We start from the raw sequence: 6191 nt of genomic DNA, 5'->3' as shown, positions 1-6191 counted from the left end.
TTTGTAGAGATATCCGTTTCGTCTGTAGTTGAATAGTTTAAAAGTTATAAACAATTGTTTATACGCCTAAGAAGTAAAACGTCGTCAATTTTCAAGAGTTTTGAAATCCGCTTTTTCCATCTAATTAAAAATCATTGGTAGTCGATTGTAGTAATCTCCCTTTCGTTCGTAGTTGAATCATTCAAAAGTTATAAACAATTGTTTATACGCCTAAGAAGTAACATCGTAAATTTTCAAAATTTTTTTAATCCGTCTGTAACCGATTGTAGTAATCTTCCTTTCGTTTGTAGCTAAATAATTTCAAAGTTACAAGCAATTGTTTATACGCATTACCTAACTTCGTCAATTGCTTATAATTCTTCAACTATTCAACTACAAACAAAACTATTGTTACTACAATCGACTACAAATGAAATACTATCACTTTCCGTAAAAAAAAAGTTAATTTTTTAAAATTTGGGTACCATGTTCACATACATAGCTACCGAATTGGACTTTTTCATGCGTTTTCCTCAAAGTATCGCAGATAATTGAAAACGCATCGTTTGATAACGGCCACTGACAAAACTCTTACATTACGTGTTTCGTTGTCAGCTGGAATCGATAAACACTGTTGAAATCAGCTTTTTTGTTGTATCGTGTCTCGAATTAATAAAAAGTCCAACTAAAACATTGGTTGAACAATAAAAAAATATCTTGTTGAACCAGATTAAAGGAGCTCTACGTATACTACACATTTTGATTCAATTATTTCCTTTCTTAATAAAAAAAATAAATAAAATGAAAATGAGATTTATTTAAAAGTAAAATAATATCGTACATTAAACCAAAAGGTATGAAGTTTTATAATTATAATTTAAATTATAGAAGCTCAATATTTGTATACAAAAATAATTCAAATGTAGTATGATGCGTGTATTAGAATTTTTGTATAAAGGTTAGTCTCGAATAAAGTAATAAATCGACGAAATTCTATAATTCATATTCGACATCGTTAAATTCTAAGGGATCCTATTTAGTATTCTATTTTAAAGTATAAATGATATAATTCAAAACAAACCATGTTCAATGCATCGGTATTACTAAACACTTCACAACACATTCTAATTTCACTAAAATACCTTGTGTAACGCAGGAGAATCTTAAACCGTTGCAAATTTCATAATTGTCAATAATTTTGTTCAATAAATTGTCATAATTTTCGATATTGTCGCAGAAAATTCAAGCAGAAACGTTTCTGCAGCCTCGAAAAATTGTCCAGGTTAAAACGCTTTAGGATTACACCAACGCCGGCAATTTCCCGAATTTTACCACGCCAGCGCTTCGAATTAAATAAGACCGTGAAACCGCGACCATTTAAAATACACTCGAGACACTGAGCAAACACACGGATACTCGAGACACTTGCTCGTCCATGACCGGTTAAAATGCTTATTGGATTTAGGATTAGTCGTAGCTATTTCATACGACTGAATTGTACCGAAACACTTTTTTAGTAACATAGTACAATTACCGTAACAATTCTTATTAGACTTTCGTCGGGCAAATGATGTCACAGAAGTTTTAATTTGAAGTCTTTCCGTAGTGTATAGAAATTTCTAACAGTGTAGAAAGTTTTAGAAATTCTCAAATGGTAGATAAAAACGTTAAGTAACGAATAAAAGGTAAACAACTAATGATTCGTTACTTGTTGAATGAAAATACAACTGTATGATACAGAAATAAATATGTTGGTACGATCAAATGAAAATGTGTATAATTTACACTTGTTGGTTAATAGAGTAATTAAGATTAATTGCATCTCTCAGTTGATGCATTGACCAAGAGAGAGTAAATTAAAAATTGATAAAATAAATTCCTTACACGCAATATTGTAAAAAAGAAGAAAATAAGAAATTAATAATTTAACCTTCCTATATTTAAAATTAATACAAAATTACAACCTCATTGAATTTTCTTTTATCAAAAATTGATAGAAAAATTCGAAACTGGAAACCGAAAGTTTCTTCTTTAAACAAACAATTTAAAATTCTTGTCACGAAAACAAATTCAACCGTTGAATAGGACGAACGTCACGAATAAACGTCTGCACGTTGCTTTCATTCGAATAACATTTTCATCTCCGCGCAACGCTTTAGAAATTCTCCGACAGCGCCAACTCCCGAATTTTACCAAGCGAGATAACTTTAAATAATTCGGGAACGATGAAAGCACGAACGTTTAAAACGCACTCGAGACACCGAAGCATCACTGCTACGAAGAAAAAACGCAACGTGCGTCGTTGGGCGTAAATTTGACGCCAGTTGAGGAGTGAAAGAGACGATTAGAGCCCGCACTTAGACCGAAAAGTCAGCCTCGTCTCGCGATTAGGCGCACCGAGGTGAAAAACTTTCAGAGAACCGGGCCGGTTGCGTCCCGTGAGAGAGCGATGAGGAATTTGAATAAAGAACTGCGCGGCATAAGCTTCCCATACGCGCGCGTGGTTCGCGTGTGTTAGGGCTCCGTATGTGCGAAAGGGAGAGCTTGTGGGGCTCCACGAGGGTGATCGTACTCGCGTGTCATGCGCAAAAACCTCTAACCCTCGGCGAAGTCCTTTCAGAGACGCTGCGAGGATTAAGGAGGAAACCTCGGGCTTGGAGATACCTCTTGCTTCTTCGAGTGAAATCTAAGCAACTGCGGAGATCCCTCGTTAATCCACAGAAGACTTGGACCCTTAAAACACGGTACATTGCGGGGCAAAAGTATACGGACAAACGGAATAATTCCGTGGAACTCGAATGTTTTGGTCATTATGGTAGAGCAGAAAACGAATTTTGTTAATCGTTGTAGAACGTGAGCTCAAGTGACCACGCAATATTGAATCGACCTTTTTGAATTTCGAAATTCTGATATCAGATTCGTAATCACCGACCAAGAAAACCGTAATGTACCAATTTTCACGCAAATCTAACAACATTCTGATATAGATGTCGGCCATATTGAATCCGCCATTTTGAATTCCGAAATTCTGATATCAGATTCGTAATCAGCGACCACGAAAACCATAATGTACTAATTTTTACGCGAATCTAATAAATTTGTAACGTACATGTCGGCCATATTGAATCGACCTTTTTGAATTTCGAAATTCTGATATCAGATTCGTAATCAGCGACCACGAAAACCATAATGTACTAATTTTCACGCAAATCTAACAACTTTCTGATATAGATGTCGGCCATATTGAATCCGCCATTTTGAATTCCGAAATTCTGATGGGAGATTCGTAATCAGCGACCACGAAAACCATAATGTACCAATTTTTACGAAAATCTAACAAATTTCTAATATACATGTCGGCCATGTTGAATTCGCCATTTTGAATTTCGAAATTCTGATATCAGATTAGTAATCAGCGGCTACGAAAACCATAATGTACTAATTTTTACGCGAATCTAATAAATTTGTAATGTACATGTCGGCCATATTGAATCGACCTTTTTGAATTTCGAAATTCTGATATCAGATTCGTAATCAGCGACCACGAAAACCATAATGTACTAATTTTTACGAGAATCTAATAAATTTGTAATATACATGTTGGCCATATTGAATTGGCCTTTTTGAATTTCGAAATTCTGATGTCAAATTCTGATGTCAGATTAGTAATCAGCGGCTACGAGAACCATAATGCACCAATTTTTACGCGAATCTAATAAATTCCTACTATACATGTCGGCCATATTGAATCCGCCATTTTGGATTTAGAAATTCTTATGTCAGATTCGTAATCTCAAAACGAAGTATATGAAGAAGGAAAAGGATTGCTACAGTATTGTCTCGAAATAAACAACTCTTTTCCGCCTCGACATAAACAACTCGCTATCCCCACCTTTTTCTTTGAAATCGCCCACCGTGTGACAGATCCGAAAAGAATTCGATTTCACTAGTGCTAAAATGAGAAATCATAATGAGAATAATTGAGAAATTGAAAACTTAGAAGACCCTTTTCCTAAGATCTGGTAGTGGTTTGATTCTGTTGCTATTGTCTTAAAGAAAACAAATACAGCGGTCGAACTATCCTATATAAAAAAATATCATCTTATAGAGAATGACAAAACGAAACTTTCTTATGTTTACAATTTATTTATGCGGCGTTTAGTTTCAGAGATAAAAATTGAAACCTTAGAAGACCTTTCTCCTGAACTAATTTTTCTAATTTTTCAATTTTTGTTTTGGAAACCAAGCGTCATATGAATGATCTGTAAATATAACAAAGTTTCGTTTTATCATCCCCTATAAGCTGATACTTTAAAAAAAATTGATTCAACGTGTATAAACTTACACAGTTCAGTTACACTACATTACGTTGTTACTTAACGTAAATTAAAGTTACTTTTTTTTTTTTAAATAATTAGTCTTTGGAAAATGCGTATTATAATTAAAGGTAAGATTTGAAACAATCTTAAAATAGAGAAACAGATCAATCACTCGCCTACAAGCGAATTTCGATTCGTAATAAATTATTACGTAAGAATTACTTGTACCCCTCCCTCCCTCTCCCCCTCGAGGCCATTACGTAATTAACGAATGACCCCTAACCGATTAAAGTCATCGTTGTTCATCGAGGCACGGCCATCTCGGCGTTCAGTCCGCTATTGTTAATAACAATCGAGTCGTTCTTCGAAGAATTTTCAGTTCCACGATCAATTGTGTTCCCCTCGAAGTGGACTCGAAGTTTTATCGAGAATGCATCAAGGTCGATGCAATTAGGAGTCAAAGCTGACAGTGTTCGGATTCGAAAGTGGCCGAATCACGGCCGATCCGTTCGGCGACAGCAAGTTCGGCCGAATAATTCTCGACCGCTTGTTTGCTTCGATCTGGATAACACTGGCGCCGACGAGCCGGTGTTTTCTCAGCTGGACCAGCCGGTGCATTCACATCTTGCATCGTGCTCCACCAGAAGCGCATCGCCCTCACCCTCGCGGACCCCCGCGTCATCGCATGCTCGTACCTTCGACCTCCGACTTCGATTCCCTGCGTCCTACCTCCTCGGTTCTCGAAAGGCAATTTGTTTATTTCTTTAAATGGCGATTCAAAATCGCCATTTTGAAAATTCTATACTCGAATACTCCCTTAATACTGTCATAGTTCCGCTCCAAACCAGAGGTACTTTAAAATTACGGCATGCTATTATCGATTGATGCTACTCGGTTGGAAAAATCGTTAGATCGTCGCAAGGAATGTAAACCTCACCATTTACGCAGCTGGCGAGTGTTTCGCGTCGCGGAAGGTTCCGCGAGGCACTCGGCCAACAAACAGATAGCCAGAATTAGTCGTTAAACGACTATCAATTATCGCGATTCGCGAGCCCGCTATTACTGGCAGAATTGCTCGAGTCATCGCAGCTACAAAGATCTCTGCCTCGCGAGTCATCGCATGTACGCGGAGGTTCTGTGCTAACGTGTGTATAAAATAAAATGTGCGACGTTGCATCGAGACGATAAAGATTATTGAACGACGGTCGCTGGAGACAAAAGACGCTGCCAACTTGTATGTCCAATCCGGGGAGAATGATAACGCGAAATAATACTTCCGGTTGATATCGTATCTCTGTTGTCAATTATAACAAAAGGTGTGCAATTATTAGAGCAAACTGAAAGTTTCTTCCAATATTTTTTATTTTTTTATGATCTTTTTCAACGAGTGCTTGGTCAATTTAATGCAACGGTGAAACTTTTCTATTAATAACTTTTTTGTTGTAAAACATTTACCATCATATTCCTGACATTTTTCTGATTAAAATGAGACCAAACACAATATAATTCGGATGATATTTACCATTCATCTTTTTTTAGTTAGTGCTCTACGATATATGCACAATTGTATGATACATAATAAGTTGTTACAAGTAAATATGTTGCGAATTACGTCGTGTTTGGTCTCATTTTAATCAGAAAGATGTCAAGAATATGATGGTAAATGTTTTGCAACAAAAAAGTTAATAATAAAAAAGTTTCACCGTTGCATTAAATTGTCAGATTATGTTTACTCTACTTGACGATCGATTTTTGTGAGTCCTCCGGAGGTGGGACCTCCCAGTGGTGGGGCTGGTTTCTGTGCATTTATGGTGCAGAAATTTGTGAATTCCTGGAGACCTTACTATAAATACATTCCATTAAAACACCTCCATATGAAAATAAATTTAACGA

At 36.3% G+C, this 6191-nt stretch overlaps 1 protein-coding gene across 1 annotated transcript in view; it reads right to left on the bottom strand.

Annotated features, from left to right (window-relative positions):
- The window catches only part of LOC128885437 (atos homolog protein A), a 93755-nt gene that overhangs the window by 29739 nt on the left and 57825 nt on the right, over nt 1-6191 (bottom strand). The window lies entirely within an intron of this gene.

This window comes from Hylaeus anthracinus, unplaced genomic scaffold, assembly GCF_026225885.1.
Source record: "Hylaeus anthracinus isolate JK02 unplaced genomic scaffold, UHH_iyHylAnth1.0_haploid 11981, whole genome shotgun sequence".
NCBI classification, from domain to species: Eukaryota; Metazoa; Arthropoda; class Insecta; order Hymenoptera; family Colletidae; genus Hylaeus; species Hylaeus anthracinus.
This window is presented reverse-complemented; position numbering and strand designations above follow the sequence as displayed.